Source organism: Taudactylus pleione, unplaced genomic scaffold (assembly GCF_031769625.1).
Source record: "Taudactylus pleione unplaced genomic scaffold, aTauple2 ptg000080l, whole genome shotgun sequence".
Classification (NCBI taxonomy): Eukaryota; Metazoa; Chordata; class Amphibia; order Anura; family Myobatrachidae; genus Taudactylus; species Taudactylus pleione.
Genome location: NW_028284482.1, coordinates 7453466 through 7474089, shown reverse-complemented (window position 1 = coordinate 7474089; position 20624 = coordinate 7453466). Strand labels below are relative to the sequence as shown.

At 44.1% G+C, this 20624-nt stretch overlaps 1 long non-coding RNA gene across 2 annotated transcripts in view; it reads right to left on the bottom strand.

Annotated features, from left to right (window-relative positions):
• Window positions 1–20172, bottom strand: part of LOC148532277 (uncharacterized) — a 147848-nt gene extending 127676 nt beyond the window's left edge. Inside the window, exon 1 of one of the 2 annotated variants that reach the window (XR_015877757.1) lies at window positions 19938–20172. This is a non-coding gene — a long non-coding RNA (uncharacterized LOC148532277). The remainder of the gene's footprint in view (window positions 1–19937) is intronic. The other variant, XR_015877758.1, reaches the window with a different exon arrangement.
• Between the last annotated feature and the right edge of the window lie 452 nt (window positions 20173–20624).

Below are 20624 nucleotides of genomic sequence, written 5' to 3'. Positions count from 1 at the left end.
AATCTATTTACACACAAAAGCATGCACCGATCTCACTGATCTGTGCATGCATCTGTGTAATTCACACCTGCTAATGCAAAAAATTCCAGAATGTAGCAGGTCTTAGTGTTCCCTCTAGCTCCGGCGGCAGGCAGGGCGCCGGAGCTAGAGAGGACAATCTTGTGCGCGCGCCGAAGGCGCGTGCGTGTCCGAAAAGGGGCGTGGTTATGAAAAGGGGGCGTGTCTATAAGACGCGTCCCCTTTTCGTCATACTTGGGGGCGTGCTCGGCGCTTACGGACATGCCGGGCAGCCCCCAAGCGCTGCAGAAAGGGAGAATAGATGCCAGGGCGCATGCGCCCGGCGTCTATTCTCCGGCGGTGACCGGATCACCGCATGTTTGTCCACCCGCGGGACACTGCGTCCCGCGGGTGAGAACGGCTCCCGCAGGCTGTTAGGGCAGGGCGCTTTTTGCCCTCCTCCTGGAGGGCAGGGTGCTTTTTCCCTCCAGAAGGAGGGCAGAGCACCGCGCCCCGCTAAAACAGCCTAGCGGGAACGCTAGGTCTATTATTTTGGGGAATTGAAGTTCGATTTTGTGTTCAATTTTGACATGGGCATGCAAAATTGAACAAGAAATCACTATTCAAAATCAAACCAAATTGAATTAGATTTAGAAAAAGCTTCCATGTGGGATTTTGACAGGGATTTCTACATTCAATTTGATTCGATTTCAGGTGAGCTCAAACGATTTATACGATAATGATATCGATGTCTTTATCGTTCAAATCACTCATTTAAATTGCTCCGTGTGTACTCACCAAAAGAGATCTTACAAAGATATCTTTCAGTGAAGTCATCCTGCCACATCTCTGAACAGGCAAAGTTGACTATATCGTGCAAGTTGGCCTGCATGTATGGACAATCATAGATATCGTTATCGTTCATGAGGGAACGCGCATCATTGGTCGTTCACTGCATAAAAATGAACGAATGATATATCAATGAACAATATAGTTTTCGTTCACAGATATCGTAATGTGTGTACGCACCTTAAGAAGCATTTGCTGTATCACAGTTAACCTTTTTTTTTTTCAACCTCGGTGCCAGTGCTATTGTGTAAACTATACACAGTTTTCACCAGGTGAACACAATAAAATTGCACATGGTACTGTATCAAACACTTAAAAACAATGTATGATCTATTTACAGAAAGCCTAATTATTTCTATATATATTGGTCCAAAAATATGGACAGAAGCTAGTCTGTAGTTTTACTAATTAATAAAAGCAAAAAATTTAATTGATATGAAATGATCAAACTGATTTGTCTGCTGGGGTATAATTTGTTATCAGTAGACTTCTGGAGAAGGTTTCTAAGTACTCTAATTTTTTTGTTAAATAAGAAAAATGAGAAATAATTTACGATCATAATTTACTAGCTCTTTATGTATTTGCAATTTCTCATGAGGGACAATAAATCCATATTACATATAACTCTTAGATGAAGGAATGGATCATCCTCAGATCCTATTCAAACTGAATAATGGTTATCTGCAGTGATTGGAGCAAAGATGCTCTGAGCACAGAAAAGATCTTACTGTAATGGTGCAGACACACAGTCAGATCTGCCAGACGAACGAGGAACTACAAACGACGAACAATTTTACCAACAATTTCATGAACTACGAACGATTTTTGACAGTATTAAAATGAATGAAAATCTGGCTACAAACACATCAGATGTCAGATATAGTTATCTGATAAAAGGGAATGCGCATAGTTCATCGTTGCAGGGACACGTCAGATTTTCTTTCAGATATGAACGATTGAATGATTTTTAAAATAGTTATTGTACAAATCTGAAGGAAAATCTGACTGTGTGTATGCACCATAAGGGTGTGAGGGACCATAACAGCTATAAACCAATGAAAGTGCACAAACATACTGTGCTGTAGATGCCATTAAGGATATTACTAAATTTCCTGTTTGTTGCTGTACCTACATAAGTGTAGTAAATATACTGAAATATTCATTAAATATCCCTAGGAGAAAAATCATGGAGGGTAATCAATTCCACACAACAAGATACTATAAACTATTTTTTTTTGAAGAGTCATATTTACCAGTTGTTTGCACAGTGTAACCGACGTTAGTTCAGTTTAGTGTGCCCCATTATGAAACCGTGCACATTAGGTCAGTTCTAATTGGTTTGTAGAAAACATTTGCCGTGGCCATTTGTTTCTAGGGGGCCTTAGCAACAGGATTTGAGTGAATTCTTATTCCTGCAGTTATTTCTATGTTCAATCATTGAATGCATTTATTATATGAGACAATACAGTATCCTGTACTGTTGATTAGGATAGAATACTACAGTGTGAATGCCTGCATTAACAGCTGTGAAAGGTATGCTCAGTTTTGTCAACTTCTGACATTACTAGTCAGCAAATATAATTAAAACTGTAATGTTAGGTCATACCTGATTTATGAAAGAGAATAACAAACAACTATATTTCACACTTGTTAATAACAGTAATAGGGTGTTAGTCTTCCACATTAAGCATAATGTCCCACATAAAATTAATCACCCCCATACTGCTGCATAAATACTTGCCATAACATGACTGGTGAATTTATGTTCAGATGTTACATTTTACCCTATAAAGTTATGTTACGTTGATTGGGCATGCATATTTAATGAGGGAAGCATGTAATGCCCCAGCAGTCAGCTTCTGACTGGGCAGCTGACATTCTTGTGCAAGAATTTTGCTTTTGTTGGATGGACTACTCTTTGTACAGAGGGAAGTTCCTTTGAACATACATGCCAGTTTTTTAGCTGCCCCCTCCAGGACGGAGCAGCCAAGTGGGAACTGGGGTGTGTGTGATGCCATGATTGCATTCCCATGGCTCTTCTCCCGTTATACAACTCTATAAGTCCCTTGCACTGTAAAGTGGGGCCACAATGATGTGATTCTGAACAATTTGCATCATCATGACAACCGAACTACCCACTTCCCTCAGTAAGTGGGTGGGGTGGCCAAGGGGGCAGTGATTGGTACGAGAGAGCCATCCAAAATTCTGGAGTCTCCCAGATGTTCCAAGAGAGTAGGCAAGTTTGCTGTGGAATAAAAGGTCAGATTGTTTTATAAAGGGGGAAGTAAGAGATGGGAGCTGGATCCAACAGAAAAGTGAATGGGATTAATAGAAAAATTAGAGAAATGAAAATAATATATGTTGAACTCTAATGCTATGTACACACTATTAAGATATATCTGCAGATGATGGTCGTTCATACACACTAATGCTGGGTACACACTATACAGATATATCTGTAGATGATGGTCATTCATACACACTAATGCTGGGTACACACTATACAGATATATCTGCAGATGATGGTCATTCATACACACTAATGCTGGGTACACACTATACAGATATATCTGCAGATGAAGGTCGTTCATATACACTAATGCTGGGTACACACTATACAGATATATCTGCAGATGATGGTCGTTCATACACACTAATGCTGGGTACACACTATACAGATATATCTGCAGATGATGGTCATTCATACACACTAATGCTGGGTACACACTATACAGATATATCTGCAGATGATGGTCGTTCATATACACTAATGCTGGGTACACACTATACAGATATATCTGCAGATGATGGTCGTTCATACACACTGAGGCTGGGTACACACTATATAGATGATGGTTGTTCATACACACTAATGCTGGGTACACACTATACAGATATCTGCAGATGATGGTCGTTCATACACACTAATGCTGGGCACACACTATACAGATGTATCTGCAGATGATGGTCATTCATATACACTAATGCTGGGTACACACTATACAGATATATCTGCAGATGATGGTCGTTCATACACACTGAGGCTGGGTACACACTATATAGATGATGGTTGTTCATACACACTAATGCTGGGTACACACTATACAGATATATCTGCAGATGATGGTCGTTCATACACACTAATGCTGGGCACACACTATACAGATGTATCTGCAGATGATGGTCATTCATATACACTAATGCTGGGTACACACTATACAGATATATCTGCAGATGATTGTCGTTCATACACACTAATGCTGGGTACACACTATACAGATATATCTGCAGATGATGGTCATTCATATACACTAATGCTGGGTACACACTATACAGATATATCTGCAGATGATTGTCGTTCATACACACTAATGCTGGGTACACACTATACAGATATATCTGCAGATGATGGTCGTTCATACACACTAATGCTGGGTACACACTATACAGATATATCTGCAGATGATGGTCGTTCATACACACTAATGCTGGGTACACACTATACAGATATATCTGCAGATGATGGTCGTTCATACACACTAATGCTGGGTACACACTATATAGATGATGGTTGTTCATACACGCTAATGCTGGGTACACACTATACAGATATATCTGCAGATGATGGTCGTTCATACACACTAATGCTGGGTACACACTATACAGATATATCTGCAGATGATGGTCGTTCATACACACTAATGCTGGGTACACACTATATAGATGATGGTTGTTCATACACGCTAATGCTGGGTACACACTATACAGATATATCTGCAGATGATGGTCGTTTATACACACTAATGCTGGGTACACACTATACAGATATCTTCAGATGATGGTTGTTCATACACACTAATGCTGGGTACACACTATACAGATATATCTGCAGATGATGGTCGTTCATACACACTAATGCTGGGCACACACTATACAGATATATCTGCAGATGATGGTCGTTCATACACACTAATGCTGGGTACACACTATACAGATATATCTGCAGATGATGGTCGTTCATACACACTAATGCTGGGTACACACTATACAGATATATCTGCAGATGATGGTCGTTCATACACACTAATGCTGGGTACACACTATACAGATATATCTGCAGATGATCATCGTTCATACACACTAATGCTGGGTACACACTATACAGATATATCTGCAGATGATGGTCGTTCATACACACTAATGCTGGGTACACACTATACAGATATATCTGCAGATGATGGTCGTTCATACACACTAATGCTGGGTACACACTATACACATATATCTGCAGATGATTGTCGTTCATACACACTAATGCTGGGTACACACTATACAGATATATCTGCAGATGATGGTCGTTCATATATACTAATGCTGGGTACACACTATACAGATATATCTGCAGATGAGGGTTGTTCATACACACTAATGCTGGGTACACACTATATAGATGATGGTTGTTCATACACGCTAATGCTGGGTACACACTATACAGATATATCTGCAGATGATGGTTGTTCATACACACTAATGCTGGGTACACACTATACAGATACATCTGCAGATGATGGTTGTTCATACACACTAATGCTAGGTACACACTATACAGATATATCTGCAGATGATGGTCCTACACACTATACAAATATATCTGCAGATGATGCTCGTTCATACACACTGAGGCTGGGTACACACTATACAGATATCTGCAGATGATGGTCGTTCATACACACTGAACGTCCATCAGCTGTGTCTAGCCGCGGGACCCGGGAGGCAGTTCGGGGTCATGTCCCATCCCCCATCCCTGCGGCTGCCACTGTGTGTGTACGGGCGGTCTGCACACTTGTCGATGGACAAATATGTGTGCAGATATATCTGTCCATCGGCTGTGCAGCACAGCCAATGCGATATGTCTGTGAACGACGACGTTCACAGACATATCGCGGGTACACACTGTCCAACGGGCAGCAGATATATTGGTCGATCAATTGATCAGCCAATATATCTGTCAGTGTGTACCCAGCTTAATTGTCTTTGGGTTGCACAATGTGATCAACGGTGCCCGGCTTATTAGTTGTAGTACTAATGTTCAAACTTAGCAGTACTGCAAACTGTAATAATGTATACTTTGCCTGAACGATGAGGTCACTGTGTCCTGACTCTCGTTTTATTATAAGGATATACCTCAATTACAGATGTTGACAAAAACTGATAGCTGTGGAGCTCATGAAAGGGTAATTACAAGTTCTCTCCTAACACTGCAGTGGAGTTATTGCTGGCACAGTTCGCTTGCAATATTTATATAGCTGCGATTATGATTAGTAGTTCTGCAATCCAAATAGTTAAAGTGTACTCTATGGGCCTGATTCAGACCCGCTCACGAGCGCTGAGCGCTCGCAAGCGGGTCGATGTTGGCCCAGTGCGCATGCGCGAGACTTGGATAGCGACGGTCAAATAGTCGCTCCGGGTCTCGTACCAAAGGGGGCGTGCTGTCTATGGTGAGTGGCAGCATGCCCCCTTTGGTGGGCATGCCGAGGGCGTGGCTGCCCAGATGGAGGCGTTCCCATGGGAACACCTACAGTCTGGGGCCGGCCCAACTGACATCACAAGTGATATCAGTGGGAGTGCTTTCGGCTCAGTTTGAGCCACAAGCACTGTAGGGCTTGCGGCAACGAGACCCTACCACAAGGGTCTCGTCGCAAGCCCGATGGTCACGATGGTCTTGACCATCGCGACCATCTTCCTGCCTGCTTGCTATAGCTGTGGGTGGTCACTCACAGCTGTGCGAGCGGGCAGGAGGCCGTTAAAAAAAAAAAAAAATAGCCCAGCCCTGATTCAGAGCGAGCGCTCTGTCAGAGCGTCCGGCTCTGAATCAGGTCCTATATTCTCCCAGAAGCATATGGAGAATCTCAGTGTATGGGACACTGCCCTCTGCTATATTCAGTTCACTTTCCAATATGGCTAAAGTCACTAGGGATCCTGTGCTACTGAGAGTCTGATAGGCAGATCGCATTTCCCATTACATTCATGGAAAATGTGATCTGCTTACTAGAAATGTGATAATTAGGGCTTGGAGTAGAATTTTACGAATTCTACTCCAATTGCCTCTTAGTAAATTTAGGTGAAATTAAAAGACTGTGAAAAGGGTGTGAAAACACCCTTTTTCACTTTATTTTAGTAAAAATAAAGTTAATAAATAGAGCCCTTAGTGATGTCATGAATGTAATATCTCTATAAGGAGAGACCATACCTTATTATTAGCTATAGGGGCATATTTATTGAAATATGCGGTCTGCCCCTGAAATGTAAGAAACCATATCTTAGCAATACGGATTCCTGTTCCTCTTGGATGTATCCGTTTATAATCACCAGAACAAGGTCTCCTGTAAGAGCCTGTCCCGGCCATCTGGAATAAATAAAGTTATTGCATCCCTTGCGGGTATTGCGCATGTGCAACTTTGCAGTTGTGCAATGCAGCAAAAGCCGCAAATGGCTTTTGGACATTCTGAAGCCCCCCGGAGAGGGATCACATGATCCTCTCAGCAGGGAAGCCCCATTGCAGTTAATTGGCTAACAACGCAGAACTTTTTTCTGGGAGTGGCTTGTCAGTGTTTAGTCAATGAGGAGTACGGTAAACGTTCAGAACATGGGGTACACTAACCTAACGTACATAAATTAGTAATTAGGTTATTAACCTAACATATGTAAGCATTTACTATCAGGGGCGTATTAAGAGAGGAGGGGGCCTCCTATAGTGAGATCTGTCTGCTTCTGCCTAGTGTAAAGTGGAGGCGCTCTCAGTGGCAGAATTACCGCCTGTATGGGAGCTGGAGGTGAGGGAGGGGGGGGTTGCTGTATCTACTTACATCTGTAACAGTGAGTTATTTCTAGGGATGAGTAGGTTCGGATTTCTGAAATCCGACCCCCCCCCCCCCCGATCCGAGTCGTATCAGAGTCAGGCTTGACTTTTCCCGCCTGACTCGGATCTGAAATCGAGGCAAAACGTCATCATCCCGCCTTCCGGATCTCGCGGGTTTTAGATTCTATAAAAGGTCCGCGTCTACGCCATTTCTCACTCTGGCTGTGGACAGTGAAGAGGGAAGGTGGGAGCTAGGGCTGGCTGTGCTGTGCTGCTGTTGTCCATAGGGGCTGTGACCACTCAGTCCATAGGGGCTGACTGGGCTGTGTTGTGCATAGGGGCTGGCTCGGCTGTTGTGCTGCTGTCATAGGGGCTGGCCTGGGCTGTGTTGTGCAGTCAGTTGCAGTCACAGGGGCTGTGTCCACTCCATAGTCTATAGGGGCTGGCTGGACTGTGTTGTGCAGTGTCCCATAAAGGCTGTAGTCCTAGAGGGGTGCTGTAGTGTTGTCCAGGGGGTGATCTGTGCATCAGGGGTGCTCCCCCAAAGTGCACTCCAAAAAAAATAATTTTTTTTTCTTTCTATGTTTGTGAATTGTGTGCACAGTAGCCGCACGTGCATCAACAAAGTAGCGTCAAGCGTGCGACTGTGTCATAAGTAAAGGGCCGGCTGGCTTGACTGTTAAAGGGTGCTGTAACCCCCAAAATGCACTCCAAACAAAATAAAAAATTATTTTCTGTTTGTGAATTGTGTGCACTGTGGCTGCACGTGCATCAACAAAGTAGCGCCAAGCGTGTGCCTGTGTCATAAGTAAAGGGCCGGCTGGCTCCTCTGTTAAAGGGTGCTGTAACCCCCAAAGTGCACTCCAAACAAAATAAAAAAAAATATTTTTTCTTTCATCCACTAGGGGACACTGGAGGTGCTTACGCTGGGGTATAGAGGCGTGGATAGCTGGAGCCGGCACTTTCAAATTTAGAAGTGTGAAGCTCCTCCCCCTCTATGCCCCACCAGCCCTCAGTTTAGAAAATGTGCCCTTGGAGCTGGTCACAACCTGCTGTGCTCCACCAAGCACATAATTTATTTCTTTTATTTCATATATTTTATTTTTAGTTTTTTCTTTCTTATTTTAAGCATCTTTTACATTTTTTCTTAAGTACCCTTCACCACCTCTCTAAAGGTGGGGTCCGGGTTACTGGCACCCTGTTAACCTCCTGGGTTACAGGAAGGAGTTTACAGTGCTTAACCAAAAGCATCTGACAGCTCCTTAATGCCGCACACAGCACAACTTAGACCCACCCTTGTTACCGCTTGGGTTAACAAGGCAGTGGTCGGCTGGGCTGACCAGTTGATTACCGGTTTGGACTCTGGTACCTCCAGAGCAAAGAACTCGAGATCCGCAGGCGGAAGCAGTAGACGCTCTGACGAGTCCGTGGACCTACGACTCCGTTTACCTTTTCCTTCCGATTCCCCTTCTTCCTCGTCTTCTAAAAAGAATAAAACAGAAGTCAGCCTCGGTAATTCTCGTGGCCCCGAACTGGCCTCGGAGAAGTTGGTTCTTGGACCTTCGGTCCCTATTATCAGACGATCCGTGGCCCCTTCCTCTGCGCCCGGATCTTCTACAGCAGGGTCCTTTCATACACCCCAACTTAGCGCAGCTACGTTTAACGGGGTGGCTCTTGAAACCGATATCCTAAGACGTAGAGGTATCCCAGACGCGGTTATTCCCACCATGCTACGCGCCAGGAGAACAGTTTCGGCTGCGCATTATCATCGCATCTGGCGTGCTTATATCTCATGGTGTTCCAGTCGGGATCTTCCGTCTAGGACCTTTCGCTTATCCCGTTTTCTGCTTTTCCTTCAGACGGGTCTGGATTCTGGCCTTCGTCTGGGAACCTTAAAGGTGCAGGTTTCTGCCCTTTCCATTTTCTTTCAAAGGAAATTGGCCCTCATTCCTGAGGTGCAGACGTTTCTTCAAGGGGTCTTGCGCATGCAACCTCCTTTTGTACATCCAATTGATCCATGGGATCTTAATCTAGTTCTTCTGTTCCTTCAGTCGCCCATGTTTGAACCTTTGGAGGAGGTTGATCTTAAGTACCTATCTTCGAAGACGGTAATCCTCCTGGCTCTCGCTTCGGCTCGAAGGGTTTCGGAATTGGGGGCTCTTTCCTATAAACCTCCTTACCTAGTGTTTCATGCGGATAGAGCGGAACTCCGGACGATAGCCGCCTTCCTTCCAAAGGTCGTGTCGGCTTTCCATATCAATCAGCCTATTGTGGTACCATTGTTGGTGGAGGACTCTGGTTCTTCTACCTTGGATGTGGTTAGGGCTCTCCGCATCTATGTTGACAGGACTGCTTCCCTTCGTAAGTCGGAGTCGCTTTTTGTCCTCTATGATGCGGTTCGGAGGGGTTGGCCAGCGTCTAAGCAGACTTTAGCACGTTCACTTATCACTCCAGCCAGTCCCTGCACAAACCTGCACTTCATCACCATTCACCATTCAGCAAGTCCCTACACACACCTGCACCGCATTACCATTCAAACACACCATTGGTTTAAACGGATTACACTCATTACTCCAACCAGCCCCTACACACACCTGCACCTCATCACCATTCAGCAAATCCCTGCACACACCTGCACTGTATTACCTCTCAAACACACCATTGGCCCCTTGAGTCACCTGACCATACCCCCACCCCCAGAAGTGCACTACATAAGTACCTCAGAAGCATTGATTATCTCACACCTCCTTGAAGAAGGCACCTGTGCCGAAACACGTTGGAGAGCCCCAGACACCTACCCATCTTGAACCCATCTACATCCGCCCCAATCCGGGCACTTGAACGGCAGCAGCGGCGCTTAACCGGACGCTGGTCCCCACTCACACCAGCCTCAGCCTCTGCCAAACGACAGCGCTGCACGCGCTCATCACACCACCTCACGCAGCACAGGTTTCACCTGCACTGCATCCATGGACGTGAGCCACTGAAACAGTGCACATCCCCCACCGCGGCATCATACTGGACTTTGAGAAGAACTGATCCCACACCAACGGACCTGGGCACCTACAGGTAGGTCAGCACCCATTCTCCTCACCAGTGCGGGACGCCGCAAAGTGGGAGCACCCCTGATCACCTCCAACAGGGCATCCCAGTTCAGAAGTTTGTCGACCATAGGTCCAGCAGGGAAGCATGCAGTAGTCAGGACCGCATGTCAAGGAGCCCCCTGAAAGGGTTGACCCTACTCCCCACACTGTGGATACGCCCTGTCACCCCAAATCACCAACTGGGCAGTGTGTGCTGCCACGAACCATCTAAGAGACATTTATCCTCCAGGAGCACTATGCCTCCTACTGAGCAACTACCACCCCCTATGTGCACACACAGATACAAATAAACGTATTTGTTTCTTCCACCACCCATCCAGCCTCCAGTATTTCTGTTCTACAACAACACATCCACCACAACACACAGCCATCTGCTCCCCCCAACCTCCCCCCGTTTTTTTCCCTCCTCCCTCTCCCCACCAATACACACACACACACACAACCAAGGAGCGCACGTACCCTCCAATCTTACCATATCTATCCAATAGTAGGATCAGGTACCCCTACTGTACTGTGCAGCACCATCCACACCTGGACCCCCCCCCTCTCTCTCTCCCCCCCTCCCTTTTTATGTATTTTAGTGTGCCCCCCCTACCTAGTCTGTATATTATTGTGCCCCCCTACCTAGACTAAATATTACTTTTTGTGCCCTCTACCTAGTTTGTATTTTAGTGTGCTCCCCCTACCTAGTCTATATATTATATTGCCCCCCTTTTCATTGAGGGCTTGGAGCTGCAGCTCCATCCGTCCCATTGTTAATCCGGCACTGCCTTCAGGATTCCTGCGGTTGGGATGCCAGCATCGGGATTCTGACAGGTGTTGGGATTCCAACAGGTGTTGGGATTCCAGAGCTGGGATTCTGACCACCGGAATCCCCGCGGTCAGGATACTGACCGTCTCCCATCAGGACAGTTGACAGGCATGCATTTATGTGTATTATATAGTTACAGATGCGCCCAGCTATTTTGTTGCTCCATACAGCCATGTAGCGCGCCTTGAATCTCGCGCCACACAGTAGCCTTGAGTCACGCCTCCCAAAAGGTTTCTTAACAGAATGTAGCGTAGCACTGGAAAAAAGTCATATCGTGTAATACAATTTTGTCCACCAGGTGTCACTTTTCCTAAACTACACAGGACATGCGTCTGCTGTCCAATATATTTTCTGTATTACCGCCCACTGTGATTCGGTACACTATAGTATAGTATTTTGGTCATGGAATCAGGGCTGTAGAAGAATGTGTAATAAAGTATTAAATAATAACAGTACAGAATGTGTGTGAGTCCTGTACTGTTAAAATATATATATATATATATATATATATATATTTTTTTTATTTGTCTCATGGGCTCAGACAGGGGTCACAGGCATGCACAGCTTCCACTGAGACATGATAAATGTGTTTATATGTACTGTACTAATAAGGCATGACTCGGTAGCACGGGTGTCTTTTATGCAACTTTTTACCTTCAAATGCATCTGAATCACACAGCAATGCGAATTGATAGCACAAGCAGCTTCTGCTGATTAAAATGATATGCAGCATGCCTATGTTCTGTGAGCCACTGCGGGTGTATCTGCACTTGATACGTTACGTTACAGCATCAGCGACTACATTGTACACATTGCCTGATTTAATTTGTACACCACATCACATACATAACAAGTGCAGCTCTCAACATGGCTAGAGTGGTTAAGGTCTGCACCTTGCACCGTGGGGGTCCGGCGTTCAAATCATGGAAGGGGAGTTTTTTTTTCTTCTTTAGTTTATAAATGTTCACTACTAGATTAAAAATAAATCACTTGGTGGTGTGTGTGAATTCTGTTATTTATACAAATACATATACAGATGAGTCCTCATACATCCAGCCTCCTTGCATGTTAGACAGACCATCTAGTCACGCCATGCCATGGTGTGACTCGGTAGCGCAAGCGTCTTTTATGCAATTTTTTACCTTCAAATGCATCTGAATCATACAGCAAATCAAATTGATAGCACAACCAGCTTCTGCTGATTAAAATTATATGCAGCATGCCTATGTTCTGTAAGCCAATGCAGGTGTATCTGCACGCAAAACATTACGTTACACTAATAGCGTCTGTAACACTTTAACATAGTGATTTGCTTGCAAATACACCTGCACTCACAGAATATAGGCATGCTGCATATCATTTTAATCAGCAGAAGCTGCTTGTGCTAATAAGACACATTTGAAGGTACATAGATGCATAAAAGATGCTCGGCGCAACCGAGTCACACAGCACTCCTGCACTATGTGTGGAGCAACTTATATCGTATGGAGGATAGATGTATGTGGACTCATCTCTATTACTGTGCTGCAAAGTCCATGCCCCTAAAAGTGACCCTACAGTAGATGCATATTACTGTACCGAGTCCCAATAAAGCATTACATAATGACAGAGCAACTGAAGTTCAGTTATTTTAAAGAACTCTACTGAACTGAAAGCATTTCTCTCAACATCCCACCACAGTACAAATTTTATCAGTGGAGCACTCGCCACCTAGAGGTTAAGCAGTGTATTACATGCCATGGCTTATCTTTCGTTGTAGAATACCACGGTACACCACAGTACAGCTATCACGTAACGTTCCATGGTGCGACACAGGAGGCCTGAATGGCGCGCTATGAGCAATAAACAAGCTGGGCACATCTGTATTTATATATTTGTTTTTAATATATTAAATATATATATATATATAAATAAAATCTCTCTTTTCAAGTTATTTTTAAAATAATATCAATATAAAATAATTAAATCCACCCAGAACCTTACTACAGACACATTTACCAAATGAGGTAAAATAATTTTATCGACCTAATAAGTATAAAACAAGTTCTGTGATTTTAAGATTTTGGATGAGAGAAAAGGGAATGTCCTAGGAAAACCGAGACATATAGGATTTCTAACTTTGGAGATAACTTAAGGTGCGTACACACAGTACGATATCTATGAATGATAACAATATCATTCAATGATAAATCACTCATATCGTTCAGTTTTATGCAGTGAACAACCAAAAATGTGCATTCCCGCATGGGCGATAACGATATCCATGGTCGTCCATACATGCAGGCCATCTTGGACAATTTCATCAAGATTTACATGTTCAGAGATGCAGCTGGATGACTTCACTGAAAGATATCTATAATAGATATATTTCAGTGTGTACATCCAATATCATTTGTCCTGCACTACAGAAAAGTTCAAGGGAAATCTTTCAGCGATGTGGTTAGTTGTGCAGATCATACCGTGTGCATGCAGCTTTACTTTATAAGTTTCGGACCAAGCACTAAAACAATTGAAGAAATAAAAATGATAAAAGAGCAAAAATATAAGTCAGTGGCAGTACAGTACATCTGGAGATGCGCACAAACTCCCTTGTTTTGGTTTTGGATCTGGATTAATCTTCGGGTTTTAGTTTTGCAAAACCACCCTCGTGTTTTGGATCTGTATTTTAACAAAAAACCCAGCTAATACAATGTAATTTGGACCTGTCTACAGTCCTAAACCCAAGTTTGATTTTTAAATCCGAATTCCGAGCTGACTGCGAAACCGAGCCGGGACTCTGTTCGACTCTGAACCCCAAAGTGATTCCAATCTCGGACTTGGTTCGACTCGGAACTAGAGATGTACACTGATCCCCATGTTTTGGATCTGGATCTCCCCTGGTATTGGATCTGAATCTGGTTTTGGATTTTTTTCCTTTGTGTTTTGTTTTTCGGTTTTGGTTCTGGATTTTTTTTTTTAAAAATTATAAAAACAGCTAAAATCACATAATTTGGGCCTTTTTTGTCCCTACAGTATTATTAACCTCAATAACATTTATTTCCAGTAAATTATGACCACCTCACACAATATTGTTCGCCAAACCAACTCACAAGTATGTTCAATAGAAAGTAACAATGCAACACAGAAATTTACTAAAAACTGACATCGTGCATGGAATAGCCTCTCTCAAAACAATTAGTCACCCCCAGCACATGCCTATTGTCACTGCCCAATCTGTATTTTCCTCATGGGGGTGCCGGTCCACCAATGACTGACCCTTGTAAAGCCCCTATCAATCAGACTTTTTCTTGAACAGTTCCCCAAAATCTCCCTGACCATTAAAAACAGTGCTCCGTACCTTCCATACCTGCGAGTCAGAAACAGTGGAGGTCGGATACAGTGTGGGTTACAGTGCGGGTCTAATATATTGCGGGATACGGTGTGGGTTACAGTGTTACAGTGCGGGTCTAATAAATTGTGAGATACAGTGTCGGTTACAGTGCGGGTCTAATATATTGTGGGATACGGTGTGGGTTGGATACAGTGCGGGTCTGATATAGTGCGGGATACAGTGTGGGTTGGATACAGTGGAGACTGGCTGGAGTGTGGGTTGAATACAGTACGGGATACATAGTGGGTTGTATGCAGTGCAGGTTGGAAACAGTGTGGGTTGGATACACCAAAAGTACACTTACTGTGACAGCAGTGTAGGCAGTGCAGGGGTTGCTGACTGTGCCCTCTGTACATGGGATGGCAGTGCTGCGGTGCTGGCAGTGTCCTCAGTGAAGGGTACTGGCGTTGTCGGCAATGCAGGGGTGCCAGCAGTGTCCTCAGTGCAGGTTTGCTGACTGTGTCGGCAGTGCAGGGGTTGCTGACTGTGTCCTCTGCACATGGAATGGCAGTGTGGGAGTGCTGGCAGGGTCTTCAGTGCAGGGTACCGATGCTGTCGGCAGAGCGGGGGTGCCAGCGGTGTCCTCAGTGCAGGTTTGCTGTTGGCAGTGCAGGGGTGTTCTCAATGCAGGGTGCCAGCAGCATGGGGTAGCCAATGGTGTCAGCAACGGGGCTGTTGGTGGTGTCAGCAGCGGGGGTGCCGACAGCTGGTGTGTCGGCAGCGGGGGGTGCCGGCCACGGGAACCAGCGCCATCTTCTTTAACTTGTTTTTTCCCTGCATTCAATGGGCTTAACGCTGATTGGCTGAGAGCCATGGCAGACGGCTCTGTCAGCCAATCAGCGCTTTGCCCATTGAAGGCAAAGGGATTTTCAAAAATGGCCGCTTGAGGCAAAACCTCAAGATCCCCGAAATTCGGGTGGGTTTGGTTCTCCGAGAACCGAACCCACTCATCCCTACTCGGAACTCCTAAATTCGGTTGTTGTTGGTTCTCTGGAAACCGGACCAGCACATCTCTAGTAACAACACAGCTTCCCTGATGGAGGTCTGTTGTAAAACGGCAAATGATTTAGTTACCTGGACATTAGATAAATGTCCAAGGGTGTTATTTACGAAGCCACAACTTCTCTGAGAATTGCAGGTGAGAATTTAAAACAGCACCGCAGTCAATGTAAAGCTCACCGGGCTTTACACTGACTGCGGGTGTAGTTTTAAATTTTAACCTGCAACCTGCCAGGGAGCAGGGCTTACAAAGCTACTGCTTTGCTTTTAAGACTCGCTCTTGGGGCTTTATTTACAATTCATTATGCATTTTGTAAGTGACATTTGTTGCTATAATTGCGGGACATTTTATTGTACATACGTATTGCATAGAACGATTCTCTCTCTAACTTATAGACAAAGCAGGAATAAGGAAATTCTTGCTCACATAGGGGTCTATTTATCAAGCAGTGAAAAGTGTGGAGAAGTGGACCAGTACACACCTGCCAGTGCACTAGCGATAAATAGATTGTTGTCGGAACGAACAATATATCAACATGTGTGTATGTAACACTCTGGAGGAAAGGAGTGACTACAATGCCAAGAATCACTTTCGTTCTTCAACGCGGATTTCCTCCTTCCTCGCAATTTTAGATTCAACTGATATGAAAATTAATATAAGTGACAGAGAGGCAATGGTACTGGCAAAGCTTATTTACTCCCAACTCAATAATCAACATAGATATCCTTTAACCTTTTTTGTTCTGGATCAAAAGAGGTTAAGATGGCTAAAGACAACCTGTACATAACACATTCAATAACACCTTTATGGACAACAACATTTCTTTGGACAATTCAATAACTTGTTTGTTGGCAAATAAGTGTCTATGGACAAGGAAATATAAATTTCAACATACAAGTACTTCGACACTTCAATAAATGACTAACCTAGCAGTTAAATTAGATAGAGGCAAATTTCTTCAGATATCTCACAATGGTGTTACAAGCAGGTTCCAGAGCTACTTTCCAGCACAGACGTGGCTTAGTTAAACCCTGAACACTTTAGCAATTTGGTGAAGTGTATCCTGGTGCGCAAATAGTCTTATGTTGCGGAGGTACAATACCCTTTAGGAAGATGAAGTCACTGTTGTGTATCCTTTCCCATAGTAGCAATAAAGTCCTGCACAATATCTCAGTCTCTCACCAGAGGTTTAAGGTTAAGTGGCGACAGACAATAGTTCCTTTAACGAACAGGTGAAATAAGCAGATCCCGCAGAAAGCTTAATGCTCCTACAATGATATTACTATCAGGGGTATTCAATATGGGAGCGAAAACATCATTTTTGCGTTAATATCGGAGGTATGACGTCATTATCGCAGGTTTTACTTTTACACCGTATTCAATTTCAAAGACTTATCGCAGTTTTGAAAAGTCTTTGATAAAAAACAGGGATAACTTTTCACCATTGAATAGGTGTCGAAAAAAAGTGCAGAATTGGGGTTTAGGGGTGCAGGCTTAAAAAAAATAGCCTGCACCTCTGGGAATGACATTTAAAAAAGAACTGTGTCAAAAAAAGTTTTTTAAAAAAAATAGGGACACCCCAAAAAATTAATAAAAAAATTGGGGTGAAAAAGAAAATTGGGAAAAAATTGTATAACAATAGGGAAATAGGTTCAGGGCTATTCTGCATGTATGCGGCAGATGTTTTCTAGAATAGAATTATAGCGGCAGGTGCACAAATGCAGAATTTTAAAAAATATACTTTAGGGACTTAAAAATATGCTAGTACCCATTTTCATGTACCCCAAATTTGATGGGACCACTTAAAAAAACGAAAAAAATAACCTAAGTGCTCTTCTGCAACACTTCTTCAATGTCGGGAAAAAAAACACCTGCTGCGGCTATTTAAATCCCCGACTTTCATTTAAAGGCTAAAACGGGGGTACCCATAGTGTTCCCCCATGTTTTTACAACTTTAGGGGGGTCTTACAATTTTTTAAAGGAAAAAGGAAAGCTGTACCATCGATGGTTCAACCATCGTTAGAAGCCATCAATTCTTTAGCGATTGGTCGAGATCTGTGTAGACCACAACTGCTGTTTCCTAAACATCGATTGAGGGTTACCATCGATGGTGCAACATTGATAGTCACCAGCAATGGCAAACCACTTGTTTTCAGTCATACCATCGATGGTCCACAAACCATCGATGGTCGGCTACCATCCCTATTCAGAGGCTGTGATATCTATCGATATATATATATGTATACAGATATATATATATATATATACACACACACACACAAAAACACGTGTATATATATATATATATATATACACACACATATATATATTATATATATACACACATATGTATGTATGTACACACACACATATACATATATATATATATATATATATAATAGCCCTTATAAAATTGGGCATCATTGGGGAGGAGCTGAGGCCGGATGGAGTGTGCTGGGCTACCTGGAACTGGAAGCAGCAGCCAAAGCCGCGGCTGCTGCTCCTTCACACACTGTGATCACTATAGTTCCGGAGCTGCAGCGGGAGGGTGTCCCGCTTGCGGCCCGGATACATAGCAGTGGCGCCGGCTACCAGAGCCGCCTCTCTTTCACACACAGTGATCACTATAGTTCCGGAGCCGCAGCGGGAGGGTGTCCCGCTGGCGGCCCGGATACATAGCAGCAGCGGCGGCTACCAGAGCTGCCGCCGCTGCTCCTTCACACACAGTGATCACTATGTGATCACTGTAGTTCCGGAGCCGCAGCGTGAGGGTGTCCCGCTGGCGGCCCGGATACATAGCAGCAGCAGCGGCTGCCAGAGCCGCCGCTACTGCCGTTTACTGAAGGGGGTGGAGATGGCTGCCCGATCGCTGCTGGCCATAGTGATCGGGTCACAGCAGCAGCACTGCTGCTTCTATGGGAGGGGGGTTGCCGACGGTGCCCGATCACTGTGGCCAGCAGTGATCGGGACACGCTATAGAGGCAGCCATGCTTGCAGAGGGACCAGAAGGTCCCTCTGATGTAGGCGGCTGCCGGAAGATTAGCTTCCCACAGCCGCCTAGTGGGCATTTCTAACTGGTCATATCAGATAAGACCATGTCAGGGAAAGCCCAGCCTGACGAGGTCGTATCTGATACGACCGTGCCAGGCAAGTGGTCAACAGTCACAAAGTATCCTTAACTGACTTACTGCTTGAATAGGAGGCAGAATGTACATGCTTAACTCTTGTTGGTTTGCAGGAAGAAGGCTGTATACTGCTTTTGCACACTATTACTGCTTTGTAGTTAAATAGCACTTTAATACAGTCTGAGTTTTGTTATCCTTCAACTCACAGTGAGGGGTAAATTTACTAAAGTGAGAGTTTTTAGAAGTGAGTTTTAATAGTGATGTTGCCCATAGCAACCAATCAGATTCTACTTAACATTTAACTAACACCTTCTAGAAGATAATAGCTAGAATCTGATTGGTTGCTATGTGCAACATCACTTTTAAAACTCACTTCTAAAAACACTCACTTTATTAAATTTACCCCTAAGGTTCTGACAGTATCTGCATCAAACAAAATGGCTGATCCTTGATCTTGCCTTCACTGTCTCCAAATGGTTGCTGCTATTTCCAAGTTGGAAAAAGGACCTCTGTGACGTATCCACCACGTGACCGCTGCAGGAGGCTGGACCGCTCCTGCGTTACCATCCACTAGGGCATAGAGGGGGAACAAATAATTGCCAGAAGCGTGGCAAGCGGACACTTTTGGTCCCCCGTTACCATCCCCGCCCCTCCCCCTTTCAGGCCGGGTCACGTGGGTGTGACGTCACAGGTCCATCTGCGCTCTATAGTCTAGTCCTAACCGTCTCCAAATGGCTGGAGTTAACAACAACATCATTTTAGTCTGGTGCAGTCTAAATTACAGTTCTGGAACAGAGATATCTTCATATTGGTGCTACATACCCTGTGCTTTTACGACCTCATGCTGGCTGGGGCTTGTGGTGCCACACTGCTGCATGAGCTCTGACAACTTCTAGGAATTAGTAGTCAGACTCACCACAGGTGCCTCTCTGCAGCTAACACCTCAATTTCTGCCTTATACTCATGGGAAACTTTTCAGTACACTGCTCTTTCCCAATTAGCCTCCTGCTTGTCTTTTCCTCAGAAACAACTGCTGTATCCAACACCAAATGTCTCACACATCTCTGCACGTGCTCTCCTCAGCAAAGGCTTCCAGGGAGTTCTCTTCAGATCTCACGAGATTTCAGCTGGCAAATCTCTCTCAGCCTATCCCTCCTTGACTGACAGTTGCAAGAACCAGTGAGCAGCAGGGGCAGGTAAAAACTCTTGTGTTAAGTGCTTTCTGAACTTGCATGATCATTTAAAGAGACCCATATACATTTATCAAGCTCTGGGGCACTACATGTACCCAGCTTAAAATGCATATCTGTTGTGGCTTGTGAAGTCCTGATATAAGGATGTGTCGGTGATGAGGATCAGCAGCAAGTAGTATCATTATTAGTTGAAAATATTTAATTTTATTAAAAAAAAATGCCCCCAGATGGTTAACATCCCTACCTCTACTTATTGGGGTTTTACAAACGCTCCAGATGGCTTGACAATTGAGGATTTGGGTAAAAATAATTCCAC